Genomic DNA, 17318 nt, shown 5'->3' on the forward strand with positions numbered 1-17318 from the left:
ACTGGGAAACCACAAAACTTTCCTGAGAAGGAAAATAGCATGACGTAAAATGTCACTCAAAGCTGCAGAAAGAGATGCTGTCATCAAATATCAGCTCTTCAGAAATCCCGATAGAATGTGCAGTGCAGGCAAATCTGACTGTTGTTACACAATGTTATTATCCTCATCTGAGCAGGGATCAAACCAACAACCTTTTGTTTATGGGGTGATGTTCCAAACACATGAGCCACACTGGCCAGGGCTGATTGAGTTAACGAACATTAAAAGTGATGCCCAAGTTTGTCTGAAGAAAAACACAGGGGATGATGTCCCAGGAGCCATGAGGCAGAGCATGGGGCCAATCACACAGCTGGCATGAAGAAGTTGTGAAAGTGGAGACCAGGCGGCCTTCCAGTACAGCAGAGTGGACTGGAGCTGGGCCTGCATGCCCTTCCTTCTAACCCCCAGCCCCAGCGACAGCACAGCACGGGACAACTAAGTGTGTGAACTCAGAGGAAGAAAGAGGGAGATGGCATCCATGATGGACCCTGGGAATCAGATGGAGGGGGTGAGGAAGCTGGGGTGGGGAGAAGGACAAGCCAGTGTTCTGGTGCTTGGTTTGCAGCTCCCTCCCTCTGCAGGACACATGAGGACAGGCCCACTCTGGCCCTGAGGGGCCCAGGCCCCTCAGCTCCCGGCAGGGCTGAGAAGGCAGCCCTGACGCAGGGACAGTGAACAGGGAGGTTGTGGAAGGTCTGGACACGCAGCTTCAGAGCCTGGTCAGGACGGAGAGTCAGCTGAGCACCCCACCCACCCACCCAGGAAACAGCCCCAGACTTGTGATCTGATGAACATGAACCAGAGGCTGAAGGTCAGGCTCACCCAGCACAGAGGAGCAGAGGAGGGGGGAGCCTGAGGCTGAGAACAGGAACTGAGGGAAAACTGCCCTTGATCAGGACCCGGGCCTCCTCCCCCACCTGCACCTGGGGCCACCCCTGAAGGTCAGGCCGAAGGATCCGACCCCCAAGAAACGCTGGTCCCCAAACAGTGCAGGTCGGTGACTGGAGAGTCTGCCTTGTTGTCCAGTCATCTTGGAGTAACCCCAAATGGTCCGGCAGCCAACCAGGAAGACAGATTGGAGTGAGCATTTGAAAACCTCACTCAGGGGAGGGGGACGGTGGGAAACAGGGGGCAGCATTGTTCGAAGAACATGTACGAGTGACCACGGACACGGACAGCAGTGTGGGGCTGGACTGTGGGAGCGGGGGTGGGAAGGGTGGGCTGAGGGAGCAAAGGGGGAACATCGGGACAACTGCAGTAGAATAACAGTAATAAAAAAATGAAAATAACCCTGGCTGATGTAGCTCAGTGGATTGAGCTCAGCTTGCGAGCCAAAGGGTCACAAGTTTGATTCCCAGTCAGGGCACATGCCTAGGTCGTGGGCCAGGCACCCAGTGGGGGATGTGTGAGAGGAAACCACACATTGATGTTTCTCTCCTTCTCTTTCTCCTTCTCTTTCCCTGTCTCTGAGAAATAAATAAATAAAATTTTTTAAAAAATGAAAATAAACCACAAATTAGGCAAAGAGCAAAGAGTAGAAATTTGGGGATAAATGTTTTATTATTAACAGACCTGTAATGCTAACAAAAACAGAGATCTTTATCTTCACATGAAAAACAGAGAGAGAGAACCTCAGTTGTGTTTGAACTGTTGATAAAAACAATTTTTCTTGTTTGTCAGAAAAGTATACTTAGTTATGGTGGTGATTTTTGGCATGAACGACCCCAAAACATAGTGATTTGTTCTTTTTTTAAGTATATTTCATGGATTATACTATCACAGTTGTCTCATTTTCATTCCCCTTTATTTCCCTCTGCCCTGCACCAACCTCCCGCCTACATTCCCCTCCCTGCCTTAGTTCATGTCCATGGGTCATACATACAAGTTCTTTGGCTTCCCCGTTTCCTATACTATTCTTCACCTCCCTCTGTCTATTTTGTACCTACATTTATGCTTCTTACTCACTGTACCTTTTCCCCCATTCTTCCCTCTTCTCTTCTCCCCTGATAACCCTCCATGTGATCTCCATTTCTGTGATTCTGTTCCTGTTCTAGTTGTTAGCTTAGTTTGTTTTTGTTTTTGTTGTGTTTTAGGTTCAGTTGTTGATACTTGTGAGTTTATTGTCATTTTACTGTTCTTGGTTTTTATCTTCTTTTTCTTAGATAAGTCCCTTTAACATTTCCTACAATAAGGGCTTGGTGATGATGAACTTCTTTGACTTGACCTTTTCTGGGAAGCACTTCATCTGCCCTTCCATTCTAAATGAGAGCTTTGCTGGATAGAGCAATCTTGGATGTAGGTCCTTGCCTTTCATGACTTGGAATACTTCTTTCCAGACCCATCTTGCCTGTAAGGTTTCTTTTGGGAAATCAGCTGACAGTCTTATGGGAACTCCTTTGTAGAAACTGTGTCCTTTTCTCTTGCTGCTTTTAAGATTCTCTCCTTATCTTTAGCCTTGGGTAATGTAATTATGATGTGCTTTGGTGTGTGCTTCCTTGGGTCCAACTTCTTTGGGACTCTCTGTGCTTGCTGAACTTCCTGGTAGTCTATTTCCTTTGCCAGATTGGGGAAGTTCTCCTTCATTATTTGTTCAAATAAGTTTTCAATTTCTTCCTCTTCCTCCTCTTCTTCTGGCACCCGTGTGATTTCAATGTTGATATGTTTAAAGTTGTCCCCGAGATTCCTGAGCCTCTCCTCATTGTTTTGAATTCTTCTTTCTTCATTCTTTTTTGGTTGACTTTCTTTCTTCCCTCTGCTCCAAACCATTGATTTGAGTCCTGGTTTCCTTCCCATCACTGTTGGTTCCCGTACATTTTTCTTTATTTCACTTTTTATAGCCTTCACTTGTTTTTCTATGTTGTGACCATACTCCACCAATTCTGTGAGCATTCTGATTACCAGGGTTTTGAACTCTGCATGTGGTAGGTTGGCTATCCCCTTGTTGCGTAGTTCTGTTTCTGGGATTTTTGATCTGTTCTTTTGTTCCGGCCAAATTTCCTTGTCCTGACACAGCTCTTACATTGCGAGGGGCAGAGCCTTAGGTATTGACCAGGGTGGGGCATTCCACTGGGCTGCGTTGTGGCGCTGTCTGTGGGGAGGGGTCCAAGAGGGAACAATGCTGCTTGCCCGATTACCACCCGCTTACAGTCAGATCTTCTGCTATCCGCAAGCAAATTTGGCCCTTCTGGTGCTGTTTATCAGATTGGGGGGCATGTGTACACTCTAGGAACCTGTGGGTCTCTCCAATGCATTGTCCTGTGAGGCTGGGAATTTCTCCTGCCTCCATAACCCCCACAGGTTTTTCCAGTCAGAGGTTTTGAGGCTTCATTTCCCCAAGCTGGAGCCCTGGGTTGTGCAGTCTGTCTCACTGCCCAGTTGTTCCTCCCATTTTATCCCTACGCAGATGTGGGACTGCCCACTCTGCCAGCACCGCATTGCCCAGCTTCCTCCCCACCCTGGCTGCCTGCCTCTGCCCCTCCTACCATCTGGGTTAATGGTTCATCTTTAATTGCTCGGTTGTCAGACTTCCATACAGTTCAATTTTCTGGCAGTTCTGGTTCTTTTTGATTTTAAATTTGTTGTTGTCCTGTTGGTTTTGCAAGGAGGCAAGCTGTATCTACCTAGGCCTCCGTCTTGGCCGTAGGTCTCTTGCTAGAACATATGAATGAATATTCATGGCATTGCCATTTGCAGCCACAAAGTGAGCACAACCCACAGGCCCATCAGCAGACACACAATTAACGAACGGCAGTCCATCCACACAACTGACTAGTAGTCAGCCATGAAAGGGAGGCGTCCCTGATACAGGCCACAGGACAGAGGGACCTGGAGAACGTGCTGGGGGAGACTGGAAGGAGACCTGTGGTTGCTGCGGGCAGGGTTAGGGAGTAGGGACTCAGTACTTCATGGGAAGGGTTTTTATGAGGCATGAAAATGTTCTGGAGTAGACAGAAGTCGTGGTTGTACAACATGAGGAATGTACTAAATGCCACTGAAGTGTTCACTTTAAAAATAGTTAGAATGACAAATTCTGTGTATTTTACAGTAATAATAATAATAATAATAATAACAATGACCTGAAATCTCTCCTCTGGGAAACCCCTCAGTTCTGGGCAAGCCAGGGTGGCAGGTTACTGGCTCACAAGGATTGTGAGGGGAGACAAGCTTTGGTGCCCTTGGCTGGAGGGTGCAGCAGAGCCGCTGTGGTGCACAGGGGGGAGGGCGGGGCTGAGGGGGGCGGGAGAGAGGCTGTGAACTCAGCTGGTGGGCCAGAACCCAATAGCTGGGAGAAGCTGGAGCAGGTAAGATGCCCCTGAAGGGACTGAGTTAGGTCGTTTTATTTTAAATCCCAGCAATTTGACTGTGTTTAAATGCTAATGAGGACAGTGATTGCAATACATTGAAAAAACCTCCATTTTTTTCAAAAAGGGAGAGAGAAAAGATATCAGTAAGAATGACCCCAGAGGTAAGTCACCTTCATAAATGAAGCACTCACAAAAACCACTTAGAAAGACACCCAAACCAGAGAAGCTGGTTGCCTGGAGAAGAGCAGCAGTGAGTGACTCCCAGAAGAGGGACCGAGACCAGGGATGCCCAGAGGGGTGCACTGAGGCCCATCCTGGTGGAGGCCTAGACTGCAGGCCTGGGGAGACTGGGCAGGGCCTGGGGGCGTGCCACGTGGGGTGCGCATATCTGTTGAGTTTCTGGGTCTATATAGGCCTTGGCGTGGTCTTCTGTGCCAGTCTCGTGGGGCGGCTGTGTCAGAAGAAGAGTTTGGGGGGCACAGCCAGCAAGGGGGATGGCCACTGGGTTGAGCCCTCCCACCCAGGTTCAGGGCGGCCTCAGACTTTAGCCTGGCTGCCCCTTGAGAGGCAGCGTCCTGCCTAGGCGGAGAGGACTGCCCAGATTCCAGAATCATCCAGGGTGCACGGTCAGGGGCATGCGCCCCACACCCTTCCTTCTGCACTGAATCACCCCTGAATCCATTCCCCCAAGCCCGAGTCTCCTGTGGGACTGTGTGTGGTGATGGGGCTTGAGGAGGTGACTGAGGTGAAACGAGGTCATGAGGATGGGTCGTGACCCACTAGGACTGGCAGCCTGATAAGTAGAGGAGGAGAGAAATCTCTCTCACTGTCTCTGCCAGGTGAGCACACTGCAGGAAGGTGGTTGTCTGCCAGCCAGGAAGATACCTTCTCTGTAATGGGACCAGGCTGGCACCCTGGTCTCACATTTGCCCATGCTCCAGCCTGTGGCATTTATTATGGTGGCCTGACCCCGTAAGAGACCATCCAGGCATGTCTGAGGCCTCAGAACACACACCCCTGTCCCACTGTCAGCTGTGCTTTCACTTGTCCTGCCCAGAGACCACCTACCAGCGAGGCTGCTCTTTAAATGGCGCCCTCTGGTGGCCTGAACTGAGGAGAGCCAGAGAGGCCCACTGCTCAGTCTGGGCAGAGGGCTGACAGCTGGGGAGAGGGTGCCTGTCCAGGGGAGGAGTGGGAGGCAGTATGCACAGGGGCTGGAAAGATCCAGGAAGCAACTGCAGAATTGGGGACTAGCAGCCTGGGACAGGGGGAGTATTTAGTCTCAGAGCTCAGCATGCAGCAAGAACCTTAGGCAACACATGTTGAATGAATGAATGAATGAATGAATCAATCAATCAATGGCGTAGGGTTCTGAGAAAGGAGCGGGGTACTGGGAGGGCTCAGAGGTCAGGGAGCCCAGAGGATTTGCTACCAAGGCCTCAAAGGAAGGAACAGCCTCCCACAGGGGGCCAGGGGGAACCTGGAGCAGGCAGCATGCCTGCTCTGTGACAGCTGCTGTCTGTGGCTGGGATGCATGTGGGAGGGGCTCTGCCCTCCTGCTGGTGTGGGCTCTGAAGCAGGAGGAGGTGGAGCCTGTGCACCAGCCTCTGAGACCCTGTGTGCTGAGTGCTCAGGGGTCTGGGAAGGCCACAAGCCCTGGACATACGGACCCAGTGCCAGCTCTCCCCGACTGCTGGGAGGCCCTGGGAAGGTCCTGCTCTGCACAGGTTGCCCAGTCAGGCAGCCTGGGCACCAGGGCTACCGAATGAGCCTTATTCTGCTGCAGATGCCTGCTTGTTCTGGGCTCCATCCAGAATCCGCAGACCACAAGCGGTTTTCACTGGATGACTGGATTGGAGTCCTGTCCCCTGGTGTGCACACTCTGTCCTAAAGCCAACTCACCACTGAACACTCTGCCTCTTTTTTGTTGGCAGGAAGGGCAACATACAAATTGTCCTTTATCTTGGAAGGAATGTCTCCATCTCACCCAAGCACCGCACCTGAAAACCTTCATCAATGAGCCACACCCACAGCAGGTGGGCTTCATCTGAGGCTGGCTCCTACAGTCCAATGACCGTGGTATCCTCTGAGTTGGGGACCAGTGGGGTGCTCTGTTGGGAGGGTAGGTTATCCAGGGAAAGACTGTGGTGCCTACTGGTGTCCCTGCTGGGTGACCTGCTTCAATCCTCTTGTTTGATGGGGGTTGGAAAGAACACAGTCACCAGATCAAGAGTCACCTTCCCAGAGCTTGAGGCTGTGTTGATCTGTTCTAGCAAAGATGCCAGCACCGTGTCCACTGTTCATGTTAACAACATGCACCAGAGTCCACACGGTGTTTGCAGGGGCTGCACTGGGGAATCCAGGGGCTACGACAGGGACCCCGCACCGCCTACGCAAGACGTCTGAGCGGGGTGCCATCTTTGTGATTTCGCAGAGGATGTCCTTGTCTCTCATCCTGGAGGGGAGGATGGCGTTTCCAGGGCCTTTACTTAGCCTTTCCCACCACAAGGGCTCCAGGGTGGAAGGAGAGCTCCCTCTAGGAATATCGGGAGCTCAGTGCTCTCTCTTCTCTTCTCTGGGCCGGGAATGGGTCCCTAACTCCTCAGTCACCCCTGACCAGTGGCCAAGCACAGTCCGAATCTGGCAGCACGTTTCGTCCCCACTGTTGCAGCGTTCCTGTTTTGTTTCTCTTTATGTCAAGAGACTCTGTCCTTCTACTTCTGGCAGTACTTTAGTGTTTTTATTTTAATTCTAGGTCTTAATCAAACATTTGAACAAATGTGGAGAAAAGTCGCTGAGCCGGGACTGGGGGAGGGTCTGAGCACTGTGGGTGAGGACCCTGCAGAAGCCACAGCCCCTGATGGCTGCCCTCCCCTGGTCGCTGTGCCCCGTGGACTGGCCATCATCACTCGGGCAGTTTTCTGTCCACACTGGGAGTGCAACTCAGTGCCCACTGCATGCCAGCTCCCCTCTCCCCATGCCCCAGGGACCCAGGGATGAACCAGATGCAGTTTTGACCTGGAAGGGCTCCCAGGACGGCTGGTGCTTTGGGGGAAATGGCCAGCAAGGGGCTGGGAGGAAGAACTTGCAGCTGCTCCTGGGCTGGATCAGCACTGAGCCAGGGGGTACCCCTCGGAGGGCAGTGGGCCCTGAGCCTGGAGCCCTGCCTGCAGGTGGGATGGTCGTATTGGGCACTGGGAACAGGCTTCCAACCAGGACAGTGGGCACTGACCTCTTGTGCCCTCTGACTTTGTGCCCTGACCTCATCTGCACCATGCCTACTCATTCTGCTCCACCCTCTGACCTCAGCTGCTCAGGGACATTTCCTGTTGAGATGCTTCAGGAGGGGGGCCTGTAGTTAATCCCCCTGTTCACAAGGGGCGCATCCTTGCTCAGGTGCTCCTTGGAGGAGGGGTGAGGCCAAATCAGGATAGCTGGTGGAACAGTTGCCATAATTCGTGGAGGCTGTGCAGGAGGGGCTAGGCTGCCCTGCCTGGACTCCTAGGGAGGCCACTGACAGGCAACTGTTAAACTCGAGCCTTTCTCTGTGACCTGCTTTGTTCCTCTGCTAAAGACAAGCTTTAACAAGTACAGAAACTCCTTACATTTGTGTGCAGATGTGTGTGTGTGTGTGTGTGTGTGTGTGTGTGTGTGTGATGCACGTGCTGTCTGGGCAAGGGCAGTTTGGAGTGTAAAATGCCCACAGTATTTGGAAACACTAGTAACTGAGGTTAAGAAGCCTGTTCCTGCTGTGCCCTCTTGTCAGTCCCATTCAGGTTTCCGTCTCCTGCCCTAGACTATTCACACGTGCGAACACTAGTCTGTCTGCTCACTGCGTATTCCCAGCACCTAGAGCAGTGCCTGGTGGGTGCTGGTTGCTCAGTGAGTATTTGTGGGATGAGTGAATGCATGAGCCAGCCGGCACTGGGTAACTGAAAGTGTCTGCACTGAGTTGTCCTAGTCAGACCAGGAACTTGATAGCGATTATAAAAGAAAGTTTCTCTTGTGCACCCATGGTCCTTGCCGACTCCTGAAGTAGTGAATGATGCTGCTGGTCATATCTGCACAGCTCGGCCTCTGGCATCCCAGCATTCCTTCCACCCTGAGGGCCAGGGGTGGGGGCTGTGGGTATTAGGGCACCCCTTCCATTTGGGGAAGGCAGTGGGGAGCTGGGGCAGTCTGCTGGGCTGTCCAGAAGACGGACAAGGAGCCCTGGTGGACAGACAGAAGGACCATTGCCTGAGAAGATGAGCCTCGTTCTGGGTCAGCCCTGCCTGCTCGGGGGAGGTGGATGGAGATCCACAGAAAACGACCAAGAGTGCTCTTGCTGGGTTTCAGCAGTTAGAGTTTCTGTTACCAGGTGGTGCTAAATCTGCCCAGACCTTCCACCTTTCTTTGCTGTGCCCCCTGCTGGAATTCTGCTGCAACAGGGGCTGGGCAAAAGGTCTTTCCCTCTGGCCCCCAACCCCCACCCCCTCAGGCTCCCTGCTGGCACTGGCCCTGCCTCAGGTGTCTGATCTCACCTACCTCAAGGAGGGAACTCCAGTTCAGGGGATCCCTCCCCTCATTCAACTTGATGCCTCTGGGGTCTGACTGTGTCACCAGTGAAATTCTTCCCTGATGCTTCCTTTTTGCTTGGGTGCCCCCTCTTTTGATGACCCATGATCTTATTCTTCATGTGAGAACCTTCTCTGGCTCATTCTCCCACGGGGGCAAATGTTGGGGCCAGGTGCACCCATCCTCACGGACTGTGGCTACGTGACTTTTCAGACTGGATGCTGTGCTTGTGCTCACCCCACATTGAAGGAGGACCCCTGAGGCCCATCTGTGTCCTCATCTCGGGAACCGGCAGCTGGGACACTGGGTGGCAGGTGGTGTGATTCCGGAGCCTGAGAGCAGGAGCTTCTCCTGGGTTGTGGGGGTGGGGGGCCCTGCAGCAGCCGCGTGTGTTTTTATGGGAGACTCAGAGGGGACGGGGAGGCACCGGGAGTGCGGAGACAGAGGAGGCAGGGGCGGGGCCCCTACCCCCGTACTGACAGAGGAGGGGAAAGAACTCCGTTCCTGTCGCTTTCATCTCCCAGCTTTGGCAGTTCCAGGAATCAACACACTGAGTCCCCTTCAGACCCTGGAGTCCCCGTTCCTCTGTGTTTCCCTGACCTGCCCTCCCGTGTCTTATATTTTCCCTTTCTGACTGTCATCTTTAGAATTCCTTCACCCGTGTTCTCCAACGTCAGCTTGCTTTATCCCAGTAACTCCAACCAACGGAATCCCCAGCCAGGGCCCTGGTGGACGGGACTTTGCAGGGACAGGATTCCCACCCTCTGTGTGTGGGAGGGGGAGCCGGGAGTCTACAGGAACCTGGATACCAGCAAGGGGAAAGGGCACCCGGCAGCCTTTGCTGAGATGCCTTCTGCTGCAGGCGGCCAGAGCTGTGTCTGTGGCTGGTGCCCAGGGTGTCCCTGATGCAGGAGTCAGAGGGACACATGTCCAGGGGCCTGGCATGGGTCGGGTGTGGGATGGACAAGGGTCCAGCAAGAGACCTGACAGCCCCTCCCCCTCCCTGCTGGTCAGCCTGGCTCCCCCAGCGATACACAACATCCCTCCCTGCACATGCCTGCGTGTCTCTGCCGATGACACGGAGCGTCCTGCAGGCTGGACTGTGGCTGTCCAGTCAGTGGAGGTCGGGGGCCAGACCATCCTCTCACCCCTGGTCTTCCCACAACCGCAGGAAACCGTCATAGCCCATGGATGTGTCCCTGAAACTTGGAAGGTGTCCTCACAGATACCAGACCATCCTCCCCTTCCTGCCCTTCGCCCTGCAACCTGCTCGCCAGGGGTGTCCTGCAGCTCTGCCATGCAACAGAGTCTACTTCTCTCTCACACGGCGCCCGTGGGTGGGCTGGTGAGGGTCGCCCTGCCACTCTGTCCCTGCGAGGGCCCTTCCCAGCAATCTGACACGAAGCACTGAGTCTCCCCAGACGCTGCACACTGGCTGCTCCCCTGGGGGCGTCTGCGCCTCCACTGCAGGTCTGCTGGGTGCCCGCCGCGCTCCACCTCCCCACCTCCCCACCTCCCACCTGCCTCCTCCCTCAGCTCCCTCTTTGTCGTGGGCCCATCTCAGACCTCTTCTGTCCTCATAAATGAAAAACATTAAAGTAGATTTTATGTTTTAGAGCATGCTTAGGTTCATAGACAATTGTGTACAAAGCCCAGCTGCCATGCACACAGTCCCCTTCCGTGAACGAGGCTCATTAGTGCGGTGAGCGTGTGACGGCTGATGACCCGACAGGGACACAACTGTGGTGGCTGAACCCCCCAGCTCGCCTCAGGATCCCTCCTTGTGGGTCTGTGGCTGTGACAAGTGCACGATGACACGTACCCACCGTCACACTACACCTCCCTCCTGGAGGCCCCCCAGCTGGTCCCCATCTGACCCTGGCAGGCCCCAGGGATGCTCTTCTCAGGGAAAGTTCCAGGCTGTCAGCCACAGAAGAGCATCTTGTTTAAAAAGCCACACACTCAGGCATGGTGGAGGCCCAGCCCCTCCAGGAAGTGGGCAAAGGCACGCACTCCCTGCCCAGCCCTCTGGACCAGCAACCAAATGTCAGGGCACCCTCTCTCCCAACCTCTCACTTCTTCCCGGCAGGCAGCCAGCTCCTCCCTGCAGCTGGAGCTTCATTTTTTCTCAGGTGAAAACACACCTGGTGAGAGAAGGACAGGGTATCCACACCGACACCCCCTTATCTGGACAGCAGACTGGCAGAAACAGGGAGGCTCAAACACTCCAAGGTCGGGTGGGGCTGGCTGGGGGGGACTCACAGAATGCTGGTGGGCGTGACCTTGGGAAAGCCCCCTGGGAACAACCGTCACCAGGTCGACCTCCTGCAAGGTCTCCTTCTGGGTGGGAAGGCTCTTGCCTGGGTTCCCCCAGGGGACAGGCACTGCCCCGTCTGAGGCAATGCTGGCCATTCATGGTCATTGCTGCTGCCTTTGGCTTGAGTGGGGTCTGCCAGCATCGCTGGGGGAAGGGGTACCGGCATGAAGACCGCAAGGCAACCAGAGAGCACGGCAATAGCAGTGCCCTCGTCGGGGTCTCCCTAAACCCCACAGTCCCAAGGACAGACATGGGGAAGGATCACGCACCGCCTAATTCTGAAAGCAGCCTCACAGTTTGGGGGCATGCGCAACTGGGAAAAGGAGAAAGAAAAGCAGCAGAAGTCGTGGTTGGGGTCTCTCACCACACACCCTTGGGACCGTTGGTCCCTGGGTGTCTCGTGTCCCAGCCTGGCCCCTCTCAGCCTCTGGCCCTGGGGCCCAGGCGGGATCAGAGCCCCACTGTGTGGGCGGCCGGAGTCCCTGGGGGCTGTAGACCCCCTACCCCACCGTAGGGGTAGCAGGTCACGTGGCAGGTTCTCGCCCCACGTTTCTAGATTTTAGCCGAGATGCAAACCTCACCCAGTGCACTCCGTTATCCTTTCATTTCTTCCGATCTGTCCACTCCAAAATATATTACCTGTTTATTCTCCTATGAGTGGGAAATCCCACCTTGGGGACAGGGCTTCCAAACACAGGCCACGTCAGACAGAGGAACTGTGCTCCCAGCCAGCTGACGGGCATGACCCACAGCCTCCTCCACCGGAGCCAGCGAGGCCCCTACCAATGTGGTCCGGGCCCTCCTGCAGCCGGGCCTACACCGGTCCCCGCAGCAGCATGCTGTTCCTGCACTCCACACTGTCCTGTGTCCTGTTTCCACGGCGTGACACTGGCTTTCCGTTCCGGTCAGTGAGAGGGGTCTCAAACTCCAGGTTTCAGCCCTTCCTGGTGCAGACGTCGTCCCCCAACGTGACAGGTGCCGGGTCTACCCCCGGTCAGGGCCCGAGCCTGGGCTGTGGGTTCAGTCCCTGGTCACAGGCGTTTGAGAGGCAACTGAGCAATGCTTCTCTCCCACACTGATGTTTCTCTCCCTCTCTTTCTCCCTCCCTTCCCTCTCTTAAAATAAAGAATAAAAAAAAATCCAGGTTTTATTAATCATTTGATCACATTTATTATTTATTTAAAAATTTAAAAGTGTTTCAATTAAAGCTGATGTACAATATTATGTTGGTTTCAGGTCTACAGCATGGACATTAGACGTTTATGTAATGCACCAAGTCACCCCTCCCCCCCCCCCCCCGGCATAAGCCCAGCAGCCATCTGACACCACCCGGAGTCACTGTAATATGGTCAGTTATATTTCCTGTGCTGCACATCACATTCCTGTGACTTTCTGTCACTGGCAATGCATACAACATCTGATCAAGTTTAAGGAGAAGACCTGGAGCTGGGGCTGGGGCTGGGGCTGGGGGAGGGTCTGCTGCTCTGCTCTCTGCCTCCACCCCCACTCTGGTGGCTGGTCCTGTGGGATGGGTGACCTCGATGGGGCCGTTGTCTGCTCACATTTGGGGGTGAAAACTGAGCTCACACTCTGTACCCCATCCCCTCCTCTATTATCCCGGGATTTAAGGGTGAACCTGAGCTGTGGCCCTGCTGTCACAGGGCTCCCAGGATCTGGTGCTTTGGGGGAAGTGCCTGGTGAGAAGCTGGGGGGAAAGTGCAGTTGCCCCCCATCTGGGTCAGCGCTCAGACAGTGGGGAGCCCTCTGTGGACACCAGGGTCTGGGCCAGGGTGACACCCCCTGGGGGGCTATGGGATGTTGGGCACCTCGACAGGGACAGGGGCTGGGAGACACTGGGGACTTTGCTGAAGGAGGGGCTGGCACTCTCTCCCCTTCTCCCCTGGGAGCTGTCATGCAAAGATCCCAGGTCTGAGCAACCTCAGGGCATTGCCTGTTGAGGTCACGCTAGCCCACAGGCTGTGTGAGGTCCCATCAAGCTGTTTGTGATCTGGGGGGAGCTCAGGTCTGAGAACAGTTTTTGTTTGGCCTTTTCTTGACCCAGGAGCTGGCCAGGCTCCCAGGGTCTTCAGGTGGCCGTCATCCTGTTCCCACAGAGTGAGGGGGGAGCTGGAGCTTGGGGAGGGGCCCATGTTCTCACACACCCCACTCTCCATCCCAACGTGGGTGCCTGCCTTCTCCTCTCAGTACCATCTGCCTTACATCTTCTGTGTGTGTCATGGGGAGGGAGGAGGATGGGTGAGACATTGTACCCATCCTCTGCAGCAACCCTGTGACAGAGCAAAGGAGTAACAGACTCATGTGTAACAGTATCAGCGTATATGATGCTGATCGCTGGTCCCAAGACAACTTTCCAAACCATGTTAAGATCGTCCTGTAAGTTTGACTAGGATCGTTTTCCAAGGCAGCCCAGCAGTAGCAGAAAGAGGCATCTCTGAACACACCCAGCGGTCCAGAACATTGGGCTGGAGAGCTCCTCCATCAGTCCCCCTTGCAAAGCTGGTCTCCTGCACTGAAGTCAGGAGACAAATGTGTAGCAGGCCCCACAGGCAAATCAGCACGGTGGGCAGAATGTGGGACCTGCTCGACCCAGTGTAACAACAGTGGCTTGTTCAGGGATCTCCATGGTCTCCCGTGCCACACCTTTACACTGCTGATGCCCCCCTAGCCTAGAATGCTGGCTGTGAGAGTAGGATGTGAATCTGCCAGATGGAAAAAATGAAGGTATCAGCCCCAATACATTTCCCAGGGTTAGTTACTTGAATAGTAGATGGCCATTTACCAGCTATGGTATGTTACAAGAGCAAACCCTGGGCAAAACCCTCCCTGTATGGGTCGAGGAGAGTGCACCAGTGGGTACCAGTTTGAGTTTCCTGGGGCCAGGTTAATATACTAGCTTTAGTGTGTGTGTGTGGGGGGGTGGGGGTTCTGCCCACAGAGCACTCATCTCCCCCTCTCCCTGTCTGCCACCCATGAAAATAAGTCTATCAAGACATGATCTGCTTGGGGAGGAAAGGTGGCTCATCTCTCACAGGAGAAGGGTCAGCATCGTGTTCCCCAATGGGCTTTTATTGGGTTCAGTTTGCACAGGAATGCAGGTAAAGCATGTCAAACATTGTCAGGCAGTAAGGATCAATTAATGGATAACATACAGAGAACTGTGAGGGCTTATTCTGAGTCAGGGTCAGTTAGCTAAAGGGATATATAATTTGGGGGAACAAACTCATTTTATGCTTCAACACTTATCAGAAAACTGAGGACATTCTTAGCAAAGCAGGTTTCACAGTATTTTATACATTCTTTCTTTGACTGATCACCCCAAGGAACCCAAATTTTCAGCACAGGGCTGCACCACCCCCTGGAATTGTTTCAGGCTTAAGTTAGCCAAGGGAAGGAAGGCAGTGAAAAGATTAGGAGACTTTTTGCAGACAGAATGAAGACTCAGGCTGTCAAAGCTGAGGGGTGAGGGTCTATCACCTCCTTTCTCCCTAGCCTGCAGGGTCCTTCCCTGAGGGCTTCTTCGTGACCGTGTTTGTCTTAGGTTGTCCCTCCTTTGCAGAATCTTACCTGTCATTGGCTCACCTGTCAATAGCTCAGGGTCAAGCAAGGTGAAGTGAAAGGGGGCAGAGGGGGTGCCCCTCCCAGGGAGATAAGTTTTGTCTTCTTAGCGGGTTATAGTCTCAAGGACTCTTTAATCAGCCTTACCCACAGGGTGGTTACAGCTTCTGAAACCAGGCAGGGCAGATCCCAACAAGAGTGTGTGTCCTGGAGTGCTGGCAACAGTAACTAAGACCTTCGCAAAAAGGTCCTATCTTAGTGTCCATTGTTTGAACTTGGGCTCTCAGTAGGGATTCCCTCTTGTGCCCTGTCTAGAATGCCACAGGTGGGTCTGGTGGTTGACAGGGTGTTTGTCAACAGTGCATTCTAATGTTCTAACTTTCCATATCCTGTTGGATTACAAGGTAGTGATCTAAAAGGTGACTGCACCTTCCAGTGTCACGGCTGTGGGCCAAGTCTTGCAATAACAGCCTGTTGTGGCCACGAAGGGACGTGGGTGCTGGCTGGCACGCACAGAACACTGTGGGAAAGCTGCAATAATGTCAGTCATTTTCAGGGGGAGGCCCAGGCTTTGGCTGTTACCCATTGAGTTTCCTGCCCTGTGTGTTTCGTTTTCCGATGTAGCCCTGTGTCCAGTCTTTTGCGGGGGGCCTCTTCTAGCCGTTGAATGTGAACAGTGCATCCGCTTCCTACTTTCCTGGACTTTGTAACAGTTGCCGTCCTGTGTCATGATATAGGGCCACCTCCTTAGACTGTAGAACCACCCGCATGTCAGCCCACTTCGTTTTTCCCCACGGGGCTGTTGTGGATAGTCCAGACCTGAGCATGCCCTATTGGGGGGCTGCCCTTTGCAGGAGTCGGCAGTGCACCATGCTCGGGGGGCACTGGAACCATTCCAGCTTTCACCGACAAAGGGCCATCAGCCTCATCCTTGAGTGTTCTTTTTAGCATCTCCTCCCGACCCCAAGGGGACTGGCCCCAACAACTCCTGCAGCTCCTGCCTAAGAGGGGTCGGTGCATGGACTTGTGTCCATTGCAGGTAAACATTCCATTTCACTGTAGTTCATATCTGTGCCACTCCAGCCTTCGGAGTGTTAGGTCGTGCAGCCACCCCTCCCTGGGACATGTGTTCTGCGCTATCACAGCAGAGCTTGTGGTGACAAGTCGGTTGCTTGCAGGGCTTGGTAGGTGGCACAGAGCTGTTTCTCCATTAGACTGTGTCTGTCTTCAGCCCCTTTCTGTACCCAGGGCCGAAGCCTGTTGGCTGCAGAGACTCTCCTGCTGTTGCCAAAGACCCCATGACATCCCTGTCAGGATTACAGGGTAGGACAAAAGGACGGGTGGACTACAATCAAAATGGCGCCTGGACTACAGTTAATCATGGCGGCTGAACTATAACCCGGAAGAGATGGCAGACCTCAGACCAGGGCCCGAGGGGAACCACCAATGATATGTTGCCACTTTGTTCACAAGGGACCAATCCCCAGCCCCCATGGAGAGCCAACCCAAATAAAACCCTGCCATTTTCCCTGCTCAGCATGGCTTTTCTTGCCCCCCCCACCCCGTGGGAGTGGGGCGGAGGGGGAGGACTTTGCCTGTGAGCGCAAAGCATAATAAAAAGCTCTATACTCCCTAATTTTATGGCCGATTAGCATTTATTCCTCAGCAAAGCCTAAGAAAACCTATCAGTCCTCCCTGGGTTACGTGTACACCCAGCTCTCCAGGCAGGGCTGCCTCGTAGACACCAAGCTCCTAATCCTGTTTAATTATTCCTTTTGCTTCCTCCCCAGCCCGCTGCTGCTTCTGCCAATGATCCCACTGTTGTCCTTCCCTGACAAGAGCCTACAGAGGTAGCAGTGTCTGGGCCACATGAGGGACGAAGGCCCTCCAATAACCTGGTGCCCAACACATTCTTGCAACATTTTCCTCCTCAAGGGTGAGGGATAATCTTGTGTTTTATCTGTAACAGCATTACAAAAACTTTCATCTTACCAGACCAGATAATACCCAAGAACGTGATAGTTTTTTTCTTATTCTGGTTGTTAAGGAACCAGGAATACCCATTTTTTGTCCTTCAATTCCATCTTTAAGATGTTTTCTTGAGTTAACTTTTCAACTTTTCTCTTGAATATTTAATTTATTATATTTTTAGTGTCTGAGGGCACTCAGTTGTCATTTATTTGGTATATGATATTAGAAGAAAACAGTATATAATTATGTAATCCTTGTTTCATAAATGCAGACTCTTCTTTCATCTCCCTGAAAAGGTACTCATACTTCTTGTCTTTTTCTTCATTGTTAGTTGAATAGCTTTGTTTTTGTGTTTTCAAAATTTTATTTAAACTATTTTGTTGTTGTTCAATTACAGTTCTCTTTATTGTCTCCCCACCCCCTCCAAACTCACCTCCCACCCTTGCTTCCACCCTCCCCCTTGGTTTTCTTCTTTAGAAGTGTCCTTTATAGCAGTTCCCGAAAACCCTTCTACCCACAGTCCCCTCCCCACTCCCCTCTAGCTGTTGTTAGAT

At 53.1% G+C, this 17318-nt stretch overlaps 1 long non-coding RNA gene across 1 annotated transcript; it reads left to right on the top strand.

Annotated features, from left to right (window-relative positions):
* The first annotated feature begins 689 nt into the window (after positions 1–689).
* Positions 690–16278, top strand: LOC118499598. The gene is made up of 3 exons (XR_004902096.1): positions 690–980; positions 6805–6815; positions 16267–16278. It is a non-coding gene; the product is annotated as an uncharacterized LOC118499598 (long non-coding RNA).
* Positions 16279–17318: the final 1040 nt, after the last annotated feature.

This window comes from Phyllostomus discolor, chromosome 3, assembly GCF_004126475.2.
Source record: "Phyllostomus discolor isolate MPI-MPIP mPhyDis1 chromosome 3, mPhyDis1.pri.v3, whole genome shotgun sequence".
Classification (NCBI taxonomy): domain Eukaryota; kingdom Metazoa; phylum Chordata; class Mammalia; order Chiroptera; family Phyllostomidae; genus Phyllostomus; species Phyllostomus discolor.